Consider the following 18351-nt stretch of genomic DNA (forward strand, 5'->3'; position numbering starts at 1 on the left):
CCTATTGTATCGCTTTAGACCGTTTACATCAAAAGAGTTCAGTGACATTCTTGGACGTTACCCTGAATGGCAGTGGTCAGAAATTACTCACTATGTGGATTACTTTTGTGAATTGTACGGACTGACCTATTCATGAATACTTTACAAGAGAACATTCGTGCTTTGCCTGTGGAGTTGAGAGAAAGGATTTACCGAGAGCTGGTCAAAATACAAGTGAAACGTAAAGAACAATTGCATCCGATACGTCACCAGATCTTTAACCACTGGTACCTGAATGGTATAAGAGAACTGATTCGTCAGAAATTCTTTCAATGGTCAGACATTGTTCAAAACTTTGAGGTCGCTAATGATCGACATGTTCATGATTATGGTTACTTCGAGATTCACCTAGTGCAACGCATTGAGGAAGACAAGTTAAAGGATTACCAACATATTTTACGTGGAATCTACTTAGAGGAAGAGGAAACACCTAAACGAACTCTGACGTTTCGGTTACAGTATGCAAGATTTAGATTCTCTACTGGAGAACGAAGATCTCTGGCTAGAAAGTACGTCTATTGCATCCGAAAAAAAGAGAATATAAAAACAGGCTGCCATGCCACGGATTATGTCACATGTCATCCAACAGATTCCGTGGAAGGAACTCAATGAACATATTCAAACCGTGGATCATTACCATCAATTATTACAAGACCTGTATCCATTCAATTTGGGACGACAATTGGTGTGTGTCTTAGTGACTTGTTTCTTGGGATTTCGTTTACCAGCCGATTCTTTGTGGACTCTTTACGATCAGTACTTACCACCTCCATGGCCTTAAATGGTCACGAAAAACTCCTTTTGCTCAAAGCCTTGCGTTTTCATCTGGATACTTCTCGACCTCAACAGGAAAAAAAGATTCGTCAACTTTTAGCTACCCAAGACGTGTATGACGATGTGTGTGTAGCTTGTGACTTACATCCCCATTGGACAGATGTCCGTGCCTGGAAAGAATGGGGTTTTGAGGCTTGGACCCAAGAAGTGGCCCAGTATGCACGAGAGTTGTTCAAGGAAAAAAGTTACTTTTCAACCTGTGTTAGTGACGGTGCCAGAAGAACCCGTCACCCAGGACAGGACTGTCGTGGACAGACCTGAAAGACCCTTTCGGGAGGACACTTGTGTGACCTTACCCCCTACTATAGAACTGGTTAGAACATTACCCAAAACATGTTGTACAGACACTTGTGTTTATTCCACGTTCATCGTTATCATGTGCCTTTTATCCTTGTACTTAAGCCTTTGGCTTTTATGTATTTTTGTCTTTCGTATTCATGTTTGAAAAAAACATTCAATAAACGTGTTCTTAAAAAGTATATAAACTCTTGTCTTGTTTGTTTTCGTGTCACAAGTGACATTTCTCACACCATGGCTACCTCTACTGTCTCTGCTCCCTCTTCCTCTACTGTCAAAGTCATCGACGAACACTTAGATCGTGCCAGTTGGGAGGCTTTGTATCTTCGCCATCCCTTTAACATGCTCATTGCTGGACCTAGCGGTTCTGGCAAAACCGAATTCGTCAAACGTTTGATCGAACATAAACATCATTTGATCGATCGGCCCCCTCAAAGGATCGTGTGGTGTTACAAAGAGTGGCAATCGGCGTACAGCCTCTTGCGAGAAAGTCAAGGCGATTCCATCGTGTTTGTGGAAGGCATTCCTAAAGAAGATGACGGCATCGTCTCTGACTCCCGTCAAACCCATTTGGTCATTTTCGACGACATGTTAGGAGAAGACGAAGAAGAAATTAAATTGTGGTTTACGCGCAAAGGGCATCACCGTAATGCCAGTGTCGTTTACATCACCCAAAATTTGTTTCAACAAAGTAAAGCCCATCGCACCATCAGTCTCAATGCGCATTACGTGGTCTTGTTTAAAAGCCCTCGAGATAAATCGCAAGTGCAAGTCTTAGCCAAACAGTTAGGAACGCCTTGGCTGACTCAGGCGTACGACGATGCCACTCAAACGCCACACGCCTATTTACTCGTCGATTTGAAACCTACGACCCCCGAGGATTTGCGATTTCGTACCCACTTGTTTCACCACTGGTGCCAAGACGGAGGGCCTGTCCTGTACACGTCTCCGTCCTCGACTTCATTTCACTCCCCATCAAAAAATCTATAAAAACCTCAGACCCTTTTTCGTCTGTCTCACACAGTGTGAACATGACGTCCCTTCAGTCGCATCTTCCCGTCAAATTGATTCGTGCCTTGTATGGCATCAGTCGAGAAAAAAATCCACAAACACGAGCTCGTGTCTTAGAAGCTAGTCTCAAAGAAGTCTTACGATGGTTCACGGTGACGGCACGTCAAATACTCCAAGGAATCATTCAGATTCCTCATCAAACCCAACCCTTTTTCGATCGAAACAAAGTCGCTTTGGTCCAACTGGCCGATCCCCGCATCGACACTCAAACCAAAAAACAAATCATTTTGAAACCTGGAGGGAGCGGTACTCCAGGAGGGGTCATCATTCGCTCACTCTTAAGATGGGATCCTAATGCCCCCAAAGTTATCCCCAAGACAAAAGTCCAACGAAGCCCCAAGAAGAAAAAGAAAAAGACCCCAAAGAGAAGAACTTCTCCAGTGGCAGGACCCTCCTCTTACCAGACACCACCCCGGAAAAAGAAAAGAAGCCCCAAGAAAAAGAAAAGTCCACAGAAGAAAACTAGTCGCAAGAGAGGCACTTCGGCCAGGACGCAACCTTACACTCGCGAACCACGACCTGCCACAGCGGTGACTGCGTCTCCGGCAGCCTCACGTTTATCCACTTCTCCGTTGATGTCACCAGGAACTGAAGAGTACTTGGAGACGTTGATCACACCAAGAACTTCTCCGTTGATGACCCCCAAAAGAACTTCCCCAGTGGCAGGACCCTCCAATTTAGTGGCAGTGGCTGCTGCTCACAAAGTACCTTCTCCCAAAATCAAAGTCCATGAAAGATCGGGCATGTTACAAAGTTTACTGGATTTGTCCAAGCAAGAACTGGCTCGATTTAGTCCGTTACGTACCCCTGCACGACGTGTCATGCCTGTCCTCAAACTGATACGCCGTAAAGACAATCAGTGGCGACGCGTTCCAGTATAAAAAAGGCCTGTGACCGAGTAGGGTATCAGTGTTTTTAGGTGCTCCTAAAGACTCAAAGATGTCACCCTCCAGAAAACCCCAAGGAAAGAAAAGGAAAGGACTGCCACCACGTTTAGCCAAACATGGGGACCTGTTATCTGTCCTGTCCAAAGCTTCTCCACCCCTACGAAAAAAACTCATTCAAACGGCCTCCAAAGAGGTCATCGATACCGTGTGCGAATGTTGTTTGAACGTTTTGAAAGGCACGATTCCTTTGTCCAAACACCAGAAACAATGCTTAAGCAAACATCGTCACGTTCTTCGCCAAATGGTTCGAAAGAAAATTCCCATTCGTCAAAAAAAGAAGATGTTAGTGCAACGTGGAGGCATTTTGCCTCTCTTGTTAGGCCCCATACTGAAAGGAGTCTTGGGAACCATGTTGGGAGGACTAGTGGGAGCAAGATAAAAAGGCCTTCGGAAGTCCCAAGATCTCAGAATCGACCCCTGACAACCCCATGGAAGGACGAAAACTAGCTTTAGTGCCTTACAAACGATGGATGGAATACCATCGGTGGCAAGAACAACGCACCCCGCATTTACCTCCCAATCCCAATTTGAGCGAAATGTCCCAGTTACAACACGAATTGCAGTCCTTGATGGATCGCCAAGATTTGTCCGAAACAGAAAAATCGCAAAAGTACGGTCAACTCTTGCAACGACTGCAACTCTTTCACCAGAAAGCTTTAGGCGAAACAGCTCTACCCACTCTGAAAGATTTTAAGACCTTGATGAAAAGTCCAGCACCATCACCAGTACCAGTACCAGTGACCAAGACAGAAAAAGGAAAAGAAGAAGAAGAAGAAGGGTTTCAAACTCCACCAGAAAAAGTACGCAAGTTAACAACACCATCTACCTCCAGAATTGGATGGATTAAAAAGATGATGGCCACCCCTTCTTCCTCACAAGAGAAAAAGAAAGTGAAGACAGAAGTGAAACAAGAACCGATATCCCCCGCTCAGACATCCTCCTCCTCTTCAACACCTATTGCCGGTCGCACACGCAAAGCATTGCAATCCAAGAAAATACCCCAAGAGAAAAAGAGTAGCCTCTTCCAAGAGTGGGTGCCTTATTAAGAGACCAATCAACACAAAAAATGGAAAAAGTCTTAGCCAGCATTTACTACGATCCCTCGCATCCTGCAGGTTACGCAGGAGTTCAAAAATTGTATCGTGCTGCCAAAACGCGACTGAAAAGTCTCCGTTTACCTCAAGTGCAACGATGGTTACAAGAACAAGCTACCTACACTTTACACAAACCCATTCGACGCAAGTTTGCCAGAAGTCGCACCCGAGTGGAAGGCATCGATCATCAATGGCAAGCCGATTTAGCCGATGTCTCTCATTTGGCCAGCTACAATCGTGGCTACAAATATTTGTTTTGTGTCATCGACGTCTTTTCCAAATTTGCCTGGGTCGTGCCCTTGACTTCCAAATCGAGCAGCGAGTTAGTGCGAGCCCTGCAACGGGTGTTGAAACAAAGCGGTCGTCACCCTCTTCGATGGCAAACGGACAAAGGCACCGAATTTCTGAACCAAGCTTTCCAAAAAGAATTAAAGAAACGTGACATTCATTTTTTTACCACCGAGAATCCCGAAACCAAAGCCAGCATCGTGGAACGTTTTCAACGCACTTTGAAAGAACGCATGTGGAAATATTTTACGCATCACCACACTCTGAAGTACATCGACATCTTACCGCACCTGGTGCAAGCGTACAACCAATCTTACCATCGAAGCATCGGACGTGCCCCACAAGACGTGACTCCCGACAACGAAGTGTTGGTGTTTGAGCGTCTGTTTGGTACGTCCCCGACGAGGGCTGTCCCCAAGAAAAGTGGAGAGTTGGCCGTAGGAGATTGGGTGCGCATTGGCAAAACCAAACGCACTTTCGACAAAGGTTACTTACCTAACTGGACGACCGAATTGTTTCGCGTCACTGGACGAGTGCATGGCCGTCATCCTGCCGTCTATAAATTGGAAGACATGAACGGAGAAGTGCTCAAAGGAACGTTTTATTTGCCCGAGTTACAACGTGTCACCAAAAAAGAAGACGACGTGTACGACATCGAAAGCATTCTCGAACGCAGAACCCGTAAAGTGGGCAAACGACGTATCAAAGAAGTCAAAGTACGTTGGAAAGGATATCCACCCAGTTTCGATTCTTGGATCGACGCTTCGCAAGTCATCGACTATAAAAAGAAGTGACCATCATGCCCTTTCACACATCAGACGCAGCTACGTCGACCACTCCTTCTTCACCTAGTTCTTCTGTGCAAGATTTACAAAAACAACCCTTGTGGGTGTGGTGTGGAGAACGTGTGCCTAAAACGCAAATCGTCTTTTTCTGCCAAATCTTCGTGGTGTATTGTGTCATCGGGGCAGCCATCGCCAATTTGAGTTTGCAACAAGGAGACAAACAATTGTGGACCATTTTATTGAGCAGTTGCATCGGTTACCTGCTTCCTAATCCCTCCCTGAAATTCTCCTCGAACGGGAACCTTGTGTCCAGTGCCAGTGTCAGTGCCAGTCACCAGTCCAACCACAATCAGAACCCCATTTTGGGCGGAGACACGCCTCTGACGTCCAGTAATATCCCCTCGGACAGCCACAGAACTCTAGAATTATGAGTCACCAAAACCAATTTTACTTGACCTTACCCAGTGACAGTTCCATGGAGGTGTTTCCCAATAACACGTTGTGCTGTTACACGGGCAAATTACCTCAAGCCATCCCCTTAGATCACGAAGCCCATTGGGAAGTGGCTTTGGTAGAAATGATTCACCCGACCCAAGTCCTCAATGTCCTTCCCAATCAAAATTTTTTTACGGTGCAAGTTCATGACGAGCAAATGCAACAGTGGATGGATACCCATAGCAAATATGACAAGAAAACCCGTAACAAAGAAAATTCAAACTGGACCGACTATGACTTGTTCATTCCCCCAGGTTATTATTTTAGTGGTCAACATTTGGTCAACACCATAGCCACCAGGTTTAATGGTGTGTTTCTGAAAGCTTTGGAAAGTACCAAAAAAAGTGTCACCCTGGAGTACCACAAAACAGCTCGTCGCTTCCTGATAAAATTTCCTGAGGGGCCTAAAATAATATCTTTCTTATTTTGTCCTGAATTGTTTGACATGTTGGGCGGTGACATGAACCTGAAGAAGATAGTAGAACAACAAAAAGGCGAATTACTAGTCATTTCTGACAACGATACTTTTGCCAAGTATTTTCGTACCCCGGTAGAACTGAACCAAGGACTGAATTTGATGTTCGTGTACTCCGATGTGGTGGAGTATAACGTGGTGGGACACACCTCTGTGCCGTTACTGCGTGTCATTCCTTTCAAAGTGGATTCTGCCGCGAACGCTGACGAGGAAGGTGGAAACACTTACCACGTCCACCGCGAATTTGTCCATCCTCACTATTTGCCTGTCAGCAAGTCGTATTTGGACACGGTCAACATTACTATAAAAGGAGATTTGGGACAAAATATTCCATTCACCAAAGGAAAAGTCACGGTGAAACTCCATTTTCGAAAACGGTTCTCTCACGACTCGTAAGTAAGTCATGTATCCAGTGTACCGAGGGGTGGCTCGACAGCGAGGACACGGTTTAGGAGATATGTTAAAATCGGCCTTTCGTTCGGTGGCCCCGGTGTTGAAACCGATGGTGACACGCGGATTGCACGCCTTGAAAGATGCGGCACTGACGCAAGGCAAAGAATTTCTCCAAAATGTCATCATCGACAAACAAAACCCTAAAGAAGCCTTCATGAGGGCAGGCAAAAATGTCTTGCTGCAAACGGGCAAAGACATTTTAGGCCGACGAGACACACCTATAAATGCCCTGCACGCTACCGAGTCAGGCATTCAGCAAGGACAAGGCAGAAAGAGACGACGAAGAAAACACCCTTTCACCAGACTTCAAGCTAGAAAGGCCAAGAAAAGAAGAACCGTTCGAGACTTAGACGTTTTCGATTATTGAGACACAGCAACAAAAAAAAAATGATGCACCGAGAGTCATGTGCTTGTTCCAAGACGGAACTGGATATGTTTGCCATGCCCCCCACCATGATGACGATGCAAGAATCCCAGTGGGTGGAATTTCACCCGGTCTCCTCATTGACCGATTCCGCTCCCATCGAGTTTGAAATCAAAGGACAGCCCGAAGATTACATCGATCTGAATAGCAGTTACTTGTACTTGAAAGTGAAAGTGATGGAAGGAACACCTCCCGCTAACATAGACGCTGATGAAGCAGTAGCTCCCGTCAACAATTTCATGCATTCCTTGTTCAGCGAAGTGGACTTGTACTTGAATAACAAACTGGTCAGCAGCAGCATGGATACTTACCCTTATCGAGCGTACCTGGAAAATCTCTTGACGTACGGAAAAGAAGCCAAGAACACTCATCTGGATGCTTGCGTGGTATGGAAACCTGACCAAGCGACTAAATTCAACGGCATTACACTTGCTGGGGATGCTTCAAATCCAACGGGATTTGTAGAACGACAAAAGAAAATTGCTGGAAGTCGTAGTTTAGAACTGATGGATCGTTTGCATTTGGACATGTGGTTACAAGAAAAGTATTTGCTGAACGGGGTGGATGTCCGCCTGAGACTGAATCGCAGTAGTGCTGCTTTCCATTTGATGGCTGCTGCTGATGCCACTTACAAAGCCATCATCCAAGAAGCCAGACTCTACGTGCGTCGTGTGGAAGTGTTACCTAAAGTAGGTAACGACATCAGTCAGACATTGAGCAGAACAACCGCCAAGTATCCGATACGACGCGTAGAAGTGAAAACGTTCACCATTCCTGCTGGACAGCGATCCATGATCGAAGATCATCTGTTCCAAGGACAGTTACCCAAACGTTTGATTGTTGGTATCGTCAAGAATTCAGCTTTCAATGGTGTCTACAACGAAAATCCTTTTGAGTTTAAGCATTACAATGTGTCCGAGATCGAAGTCAGTCGCGATGGCAAGACCTTGTGTACCCGACCTTTCGAGCCTAACTTTGGTGCAGCAAAGAATTATTTGAGATCGTACTTGTCCCTGTACGAAGCTACCGGACAGTTAGGAACCAACACCAGTCACGGCATTACGTACGACGATTATGCAGGAGGCTATGCTTTGTGGGCTTTCGATTTCACTCCAGACCAAGGCAGCGACGAGGGACATTTCCACCCTATAAAATCAGGCCAGATTCGTGTGGAAATTCAGTTTGCGAGTCCACTGGATGCAGGGAACACAGTGAACGTCATCCTGTATGCAGAATTCGATAATACCATAGAAATCAACAGTTTGAGAGAAGTCATTCTAGATTACTAGAAACCATGGAAGACTGTTATCCCTCTTTACCTAGTGGAGAAACTTTGGACATGAAATGTAAGGAGACTGTGGAAGAAGAAGTGATCATGATGAAGTCAAGATGGCCAGAACAAGAAGCCCATTTAGTCTCCTGTTTTGCCAAACACTTGGTCGACAAAATGACGGAATTGATCAAGAAAAATTGTTATGGATGTCAAAACGATCATCCCAGTCAAATTCAACACGATAAATGCCTGATGTTAAGTCAAGAAGAAAAATTGGACGAGTATCTGGACGAAGCTTGGAGTCTCATCTCGAACAAAGACGTGTTGCACCAGTGGTATAAAGACTTGCGTGAACATTCTTGTCCACCATTAACCACTCAAGAGATCCATCGTATCGAAGCTCTCCTGAATCAGAGTGAGGAAACAGAACGAATAACCGTTTATTCGTCAGACATTTTCAAGCAAAAAGTCAGGATCGAATTGACGACTTATTATTACCTGTGAAGAAGAAGAAAAAAACCACACAAATGGATACCTGGGAACTTTATTACCTTTTGAACCACAGTTCGTATACGTCTTCTTGGAATCCTGTCGTCTGTGCTAAAGATGAACTCCCTCATCGCAAACCTCAAGACCATCAAGCTTACGTGATCAACACGGACGACAGTCATCTCCCAGGAACCCACTGGGTAGCCGTCTACTTTCCTCAAGAAGGATGTGTGGAATATTTCGATTCGTACGGATTGCCCCCTTTGGAAGACGATATTATTGACTTTATGAGAAGAAATGCTCAGACCACCCGATTCAATAATGTGAAATTACAAGGCACAGATTCCTTGGTGTGTGGACAGTACTGTGTGTATTTTCTGCATCATCGCAGCCTGGGCTATTCCTTAGAACATTTAGTGACTCATTTTGATCCTCGTTCTTCTGCTAGAAACGATGTGAAAGTAGATCGATGGTTTTGTGACCATTATGCTTATCTTTTGTCTCAAGCTAGGAAACGTAGTGTCCATCAATGGCCTAATGATTTCCAACAGTGGAAATCACAATTTCATTCACAACGTTGTCAGCCCTGTTCAAAGTAGATTGTGAATTGAGAAAAAATGTTTGTGATTTGAAAAAAATTGTTTGATGTTATAGTGTTGGATTATTGTTAAAAATGTTAGAGTTGCTGTTTAGTGTTAAGTGATTTTTGAATAAAAAATGTTGTGTTTTGAAAAAAATGCCTTTGTGGTTTGTTTAGCTATAAGAATGTTGGATTGATGCTCTTTCATTTCTTACTATCCCTCTCATGACACTCACTGAACGTTGCGACTCGAAAACCGTGTGGGGGATGTTTTCCTTCACGTCCGCGCTTTGACTTTAAGAACCGGGGTTGTTTCAAGTCTAACCATCCATTGTCGACTCATCCTCCTACGAAGATGTGCTCCAAACTAGCTAAGCTCAACGAAGCCTACGTGAATTTGCATAGGGTCAGACACAGTCTGATACCGAAGCCAGAAGAAATAGAGAATGTGAGAATGTTAAAAATCACTGAAGACCTGATAGAAGAGCTCTTCAGAGAAGAAATGAACAGGGAAAAAGAAGAATGGACAGAGAAGTACAGACTTCAGAGACAGCAGCAACAGCAGCAGCAACAACCTGAAGCTGACAGAGGCTTTGTCGATTGCCGTATCGACACCAAAGAGTTCTTCTCTTTCCGAAGAAGCAGACCTATCGCCAGAAAGTCTATCCTCAGAGGACATCGCATTCTTAGAAACTAAAAAAGAATGCCATAGCAAACAAAAAACAGCCCTTTTCAGGGCTACCCAATACTCTAGAAAAGAAATAACTATTAATTTGCCAATGTGTGTAGGTAGAGTAGTGTGAAAATAAACACTAACTCTTTTTTATAAAATGTGAGGGTATGTGTTTGTGAGTTTGTGTGTTTGTGTTTGTAAGAGCTCACGTAAGTTGGTGTGGATAGTAGATTAAAATGATGTCTTTTTTGGTGTTTGAGGTGTATATTTGGGGTTAGATTGGATTGCTTTGCGTATGTGGATAGTCTATTGAAGTGATTTATGAAAAAATTTTAAAATAGTGATGGGTAGCATAAAAAGTGAGTGAGTGTTTCTTTTAGGTCCGCGCGTTGTTGTTTTTGGTCATGATCTAGGTAAGATGAATTTTATGTTTTTAGGGGGATGTTTTCCTTCACGTCCGCGCTTTCAGTATAAATTAAAAACTAATCGTCAGTTTGGCCCATCGTCGACCTGTTAACAGCAAGACAATGAATACAAGGATTGTGAAGCTGCTAGAACTCCAGATGCACCTGGAATATGCCAGGCGCATAGTAAACGAACTATCAGCGGAGGCTATCGTAGAAGAAGCAAGAATGAAGAAAGAAGAGGAGGAGAGAAGAGAGAGGGAAGAAGAGGAAAAGAAAAGAGAAGAGAGGATGTCGTTCAATATTCCCGAGACAGAGGATTGGGGTGTTGAAGCGAATCATCCTCCCTCTGCGCTCCCCAGAAGAAAGGTGAAAGAAGACTGGGGAAGAAGATGCGTGTGTGGCGCCAGGCCAGGAAGGTGCAACCATTAGATAGGTGCATCAGGAGTTCAAAAAAACCAACAGCCCTTTTCAGGGCTACCCAATACTCTAGAAAAGAAATAACTATTAATTTGCCAATGTGTGTAGGTAGAGTAGTGTGTATATAAACACTAACTCTTTTTTAAAAAAATGTGAGGGTATGTGTTTGTGTGTTTGTGATTGTAAGAGTAAAGGTATGTTTGTGAGAATAGTAGACTATGGGTTTCTTTATTGTTTCTTAGCAATTGTGGAGAGTATAGTTTGGGTTATATTATATGAAATGAAAAAGTAGGGGGATGTTTTCCTTCACGTCCGCGCGTTGTTTGGTCATGATCTAGGTAAGATCCATTTTATGTTTTTAGGGGGATGTTTTCCTTCACGTACGCGCTTTAAGTATAAGAACCCACAGTATTCGTCGTTCAAACCATTCTGCAAAGAATAAAAAGAAGATGGCGTCAAACCAAATGGACAAAATACAAACCTTGCAAGACGTTTTAGACAACTTAGGAATAATGGAACAGATGCTAATAAGACTCGTTGAAGACCATTATTCCTATAGTCCCCATCGTGTAAAGATGGAAATTAATAACTTAAGAAAAGCAAAGGACAAGATTAGTGGTGTCATGAAAGAGATAAAGGAGGAGAAGGAGGATGAAGAGGAAAGAATAAGAATACGCAAATGGAACGAAAAAATTGAAAAGAAGAAGAAAATGAGAAGAGGAAGAAAGAAGAAGAGGAGAAAGAGAAGAAAGAAGAAGAGGAGGAGAAAAAAAAGAAAGAAAAGAAGAGAAAAAGTGTTGGAGATAAAATAAGAAGTTGGTGGAGGAAAAGAAGAAATTAGAAGCAGAAGAAGAAAACCCAAAGGCCCTTTTCAGGGCCAGCCATATTTCTCAAAAAGAGATAGCCTTTCCATTGCCTACCCCTTTTTTTATTTTATTTTATTTTATTTTTTTTTAAAAAATCCCATGTTCAATTTTCCTTGACGCTATACAGTCCCACCCTGTTTAAATTCCTTTGACGCTATACAGTCCCAATTCCCATGTTCAATTCCTCTTGAGGCTATATCGTCCCACGATTTTTCTCTATGTTAAATTCCCACTGAGGCTATATGTTCCCACGATTTTTCTCTATGTTAAATTCCCATTGAGGCTATATGTTCCCACGATTTTTCTCCATGTTAAGTTTCCATTGAGGCTATATGTTCCCAAGGGTGTTTTTAATGCTAATTCCCATTGAGCCTATAGTATCCCACTTCACTACTGGTAGTCAGAACAGACGTGTTACAGTATTGAGAGGCATGTTATCTTTTTTTTTCAAACTAATAAATTTGGGGTTTGTATGAAGTAAAGAACCGAAAGTACAGTGAAACTCAAGGATGATGACCCAATCTGTCTGTCTATTGATGCGTGTATTTACTTAAGAAGAAATATGACCTCTAAAACACAAAGAGATACGGCAAGCATGATTAGATTAAACACAACGATGTTTTCCTTCACGCCCGTGTAATTTAGAGTTTCAATCGTCTTTGAAGATAAACTTGGTCTCCTTTTGTAGGGCTTGAAATAATAAAAAACTGAAAAATCTTAAGCACTTTGCTATAGATAATTTCATCAACAGACTAAACAACATAAATACCGTTACAACAATAGAAAGCCTTAAATATTCTATCAAAAAGAAATGCATCAAAAAATATTAAAGATTAACGATAACTAACCAATGAAACCGAATTTAACAAAGGCAATGACATGTGAAGAAATGCCTCTCACTTTGGAAAGGTAGGCGAATGTACTCTGTCATGCACCATCAACTTGAAAAAAATTATAAACAGAGAGAAACCTGAATTCAAAATTCAGTTGTTTTTTTTCTTCAAAATTGTTTCGTTTCTTTTTTCTTTTTTTTTTGGAACAAATCTAAGCACTAATATAGAGTGGAAAAGGGAAAATGCACATACAAGCTTTGATATTTCTGAAAAAAATGAGGGGATATTCCTAACGTTCATAACCACCTATATATGCTTGGACTTGTCTGTGACTTATCCACAAAACAAGATGTACATATTTCTGGTCAAGCTGCAAGTGTGTGCGTGTTTTTGAAAATGGTAAAAATGGGATATACAATTTTCTCGTGACACTTATAAAGTGAAGAGTCTGTGCAAGTGTCAAAAGCCAAAGTCATATAAGTTTTGTATTTTGTACGGCTTGTAAAGATTTCCACTTTAGAAAATGTGAAGTATCACAAGTTATTATCACAAACAGAAGTGGAACATAGGGGCTTGCAAGAAAGAAAATAACCCAGACAGTTGGTGTTATCAAGAGTGCTAGAGACGGTACCCGAACTTGCTTGCTTGCTTACTTGAATTAAAGTGATTTTCGCTCTAATGGACCATGTATCACTGGTTTAATAACGCACCGCGTGATTTTTAATTACTCCTAGGGAAGGAAAGAGAGCCTCATCCCCCAGGCTTTTATGTACTCACAGACTATTTTTAAATTTAGCCACTCAGGTGTAGGACTAACTGGTCCTTAACAACCTGACTGAAAGGCTTTAAACATGAGTGGGAATTGTCTCACTACACACTCATTTTTCTGTCCGAGCGTGGTAAAGGAGGAAAAAGGTGCTCAGCAAGACAGCCATGGATGTTAAGTACTCACCAAAACGCTAGCCCGTACTTATTTCAAATCAAGTCTTGTCACCAAAAAAGACGACGTGTACGACATCAAAGGCATTGTCAAACGCAGAAACCGTAAAATGGGCAAACGACGTGTCAAAGAAGTCAAAGTACGTTGGAAAGGATATCCGCCCAGTTTTCATTCTTGGATCGACGCTTCGCACGTCATCGACTATAAAAAGAAGTGACCACCATTCCTTTTCACACAGATTCAGCTACTGCGATCACTCCTTCACCCAATTCGTCTCTGCAAGATTTACAAAAACAACCCTTGTGGGTGTGGTGTGGAGAACGTGTGCCTAAAACGCAAATCGTCTTTTTCTTCCAAATCTTCGTGGTGTATTGTGTCATCGGGGCAGCCATTGCCAATTTGAGTTTGCAACAATGAGACAAACAACTGTGGACCATTTTATTGAGCAGTTGCATCGGTTACCTGCTTCCCAATCCCTCCCTGAAATTCTCCTCGAACGGGAACAACGGGAACCTTGTGTCCAGTGTCAGTGCCAGTCACCACTCCAATAACAACAACAACTCCATTTTGGGCGGAGACACTCCTCTGACTTCCAGTAACACCTCGGAGAGCCACAAAACTCTGCAATTATGAGCAATAACAACCAATTTTACTTAACCTTACCCAGTGACAGTTCCATGGAGGTGTTTCCCAAGAACACGTTGTGCTGTTACACGGTCAAATTACCTCAGACCATCCAGTTAGATCACGAAGCCCATTGGGAAGTGGCTTTGGTGGAAATCGTTCACCCAACACAAATCAAAAACATCACCGAAAAGCAAAACACTTTCGAGGTGGAAATCCTGAATGCCCAATTGGAGGAAGAAATCAATAAAATCGGGTTTTTAGGGGACATAAGACCAGCCAGCAATCCAGCCTTCATTATCTACACCTTGAAAATTCCTTCAGGTTATTATTTTAGTGGTGAACATTTGGTGGACACTATTGCGGACAGGTTCAACTTAGCCTTTGGCAAAGCACTGAACAGAGCCAAAAAAGTGTGAAGATTGAGTACCATAAAGTGGCCCATCGTCTCATGATCAAATTTCAAGATACGGACACATTGTCCCTCAGGTTCAATGGTAGTTTGTTTGAAATTTTGGGTGGACATGCAGAAATGGTCGCAAACAATATGAGCCCCAAGATCAACAGTGATATGGATTTTTACAGAGCTTTTGGAAACCCGGTAGAACTGAACCAAGGACTTAATTTGATCTTTGTGTATTCCGATGTGGTGGAGTACAACGTGGTGGGACACACCTCTGTGCCGTTACTGCGTGTCATTCCTTTCAAAGTGGATAGTACCACAAACAATGACCAGGAAGGTGCAAACACCTATCACGTACACCATGAATTTGTACATCCTCACTATTTGCCCGTCAATAAGTCGTATTTAGACACTGTCAACATTGCTATAAAAGGAGATCTGGGACAAAATATTCCATTCTCCAAAGGGAAAGTTACAGTGAAACTCCATTTTCGAAAACGGTTCTGAAACGAATTGTAAGTCAAGACAGCGACGAGTGACATTTTCACCCTATAAAATCCGGCCAGATGCGTGTGGAATTTCAGTTTGCAGAAAATCTACGCGCAGATAATACGGTGAACGTCATCCTGTATGCTGAATTTGACAATACGATACAAACCAACAGTTTGAGAGAAGTCATTCTAGGCTATTAGAAGTCATGGAAGACTTTTATCAATGTTTATATAGTAGGGATTCTTTGGACATGGAATGTGAAGATCCTGAGGAAGGAGAACCCCAAGACAAAGACGAAGAAGTCATCATGATGAAGTCTAGGTGGCCAGAACAAGAATCACATTTAGTTTCCTGTTATGCTATAGTCTTGACAGAAAAAAATTAAGGAATTGATCAAGAAAGATTGCTATGGATGTCATAACGATCATCCCAGTCAAATTCAACACGATAAATGCCTGATGCTGAGTCAAGAAGAAAAATTGGACGAATATCTGGACGAAGCTTGGAGTCTCATCTCGGAAGAAGACGTGTTACAACAGTGGTATAAAGGCTTGCGTGAACATTATTGCCCTCCATTAACAACTCAAGAGATCCATCGCATCGAAGCTCTCTTCGATCAGAGTTGGGAGACAAGGCGAAGAAACGGTTACTTGTCAGACATTTTCAAGCAAAAAGTCAGGATCGAATTGATCACTTATCATTACCTGTGAAGAAAAAACTCACACAAAGCAGGGATACCTGGAAACTTTATTACCTTTTGAATCACAGTTCGTACACTGCTTCTTGGAATCCTGTCGTCTGTGCTAAAGATGAACTCCCTCATTGCACACCTCAAAACCATCAAGCTTATGTGATCAACACGGACGACAGTCATCTCCCAGGAACCCACTGGGTAGCCGTCTACTTTCCTCAAGAAGGATGTGTGGAATATTTCGATTCGTATGGATTGCCCCTTTGGAAGACGATATCATCGACTTTATGAGACGAAATGCTCAGACCACACGATTCAATAATGTGAAATAACAAGGCACATATTCCTTGGTGTGTGGACAATAGTGTGTGTATTTTCTGCATCATCGTAGTCTGGGCTATTCTTTAGAACATTTAGTGACTTATTTTGATCGTCATTCTTCTAGAAACGATGAGGAAGTACATCGATGGTTTTGTGACCAGTATGCTTATCTTTTGTCTCTAACTAGGAAAAGTAGTGTCCATCAATGGACTAATGACATACAACAGTGGAAATCACAATTTCATTCACAACGTTGTCAGCCCTGTCCAAAATAATGTGTGAGTTGAAAAAAAAATGTTTGTGATTAGAAAAAAATGTTTGATGTTATATTGTTGGATTATTGTTAAAAAATGTTAGAGTTGTTTGTTAGTGTTAAGTAATTTGGAATAAAAATGTTGTGTTTTGAAGAAAAAAATGCCTTTGTGGTTTGTTTAACTATAGGTATCCTGATTCATGCTCTTTGACTTCTCTCTATCCCTCCCATAACACTATTTGAACGGTTCGGCTCGAAAACCGTGGAGGGATGTTTTCCTTCACGTCCGCGCTTTGACTTTAAAGCCGGGGCAGCCTCCAGTCTAACCATCCATTGTCGACTCATCCTCCTACGAAGATGTGCTCCAAACTAGCTAAGCTAAACGAAGCCTACGTGAATTTGCACAGGGTCAGACACAGTCTGATACCGAAGCCAGAAGAGATAGAGAATGTGAGAATGCTAAAAGTCACTGAAGACCTGATAGAAGAGCTCTTCAAGGAGGAATTCAAGAAGGAGAAAGAAGAATGGACGGAGAAGTACAGACTTCATAAAAGCAGAGAGAGCAGCAACAGCAGCAGCAGCATGAACCTGACAGAGGCTTTGTATTCAGTGGTATCGACACCAAAGAGTTCTTCTTCTCTTTCCGAAGAAGCAGACCTTATTCTGTGAGAAAGCCTGTCGTCAGAGGAGGCCGCCATCTTATAACCTAAGCGATCGCCATAGCTTCAAGTTCCCAAAAAAAAAAAAAATTTCAGGGCTACCCCATACTCTCGAAAAGAAATAACATTCCATTGCCTATGATATGTTAGTCAGAAGAAAAAAATACAGAAGTGACTCTGTCAGCACATGATTTCTTTATCTTGGTTAGAAAGTGTGACTCTAAGTTGTTCGTTTCCGTCGCTTATCAAAATTTTAAAAATAGTAATGTTCTGTAAAAAGTGAGTGAGTGTTTCTTTTAGGTCTGTGCGTTGTTTTTTTTTTGTTGGTGATAATATGGATAATCTAAGTTCGGGTACAACGAAATTAAAAGAATTAGGCCCAGAACTCGGTGTGGAGGGAAGAAATATACGCAACAGCAGCGGGAGCAAGAAATGCAGACCTAGCCAGTTAGCACTCCACCCACCTCGAGAACACAAATAACATCTAGTCAACAGCCGACTATACCTAACAAACAACCCGTCCCGGAAAGAGTGGTGGCAAAACAAAGGGCCAATTATGTTAGACAAGCGGTATGGCAAACTCAAATGTAATTATCGGAGGCACTACGTTCTTTTCTCACTCCGATACTACAGGCAATCTCAGCTGAAAGAACAACCACAACAACAATAACAGCGACAGACACCATAGCAGCGGATTTGAAACTATCTACCTCAACTGAAGAATTAGTATCAGAACCAGAAGAGGAAACTGAGGCGGTTGAGGAGAAGGAGGGGGACGCTGACCCTCGTTGAGAAGTACACCGAAATGGGGCTAGATCAAGCATTGTATGACGTCAACAAAGCAGGACAGTTTATTAGAGCCATACAATACGTTGCCTACAAATCTCTAGACACCTTTAAACCAAGACCTTCTCAATGGGGATTAGGGGTCAGAGTTCTTCCCCAATTCTACAGACAAGCCTACACTGGATACCCCCTCAGTCAACTGGTAGAAGCCGCTGCTTACATTACCACCCATCATGGCTACGCATTTACTGATATCAAGAATCATGAGACTAGGAGTGCGGGAAAGAACGTGAAAGCAAAAGAGAGACGTGTTACCTTCTAACAGAAAAAACAGACTTTTTTAGGGCTCCAAAAGATTGCCTTTTATTAAATAGGGAACCATATTTGGCTTGGTATCCCTCCTTGACTAAACTATTCTCGAAACAAACTTGACCCATTGGAA

Source organism: Sinohyriopsis cumingii, chromosome 11 (assembly GCF_028554795.1).
Source record: "Sinohyriopsis cumingii isolate HCF-2022 chromosome 11, ASM2855479v2, whole genome shotgun sequence".
In the NCBI taxonomy this organism is placed as follows: domain Eukaryota; kingdom Metazoa; phylum Mollusca; class Bivalvia; order Unionida; family Unionidae; genus Sinohyriopsis; species Sinohyriopsis cumingii.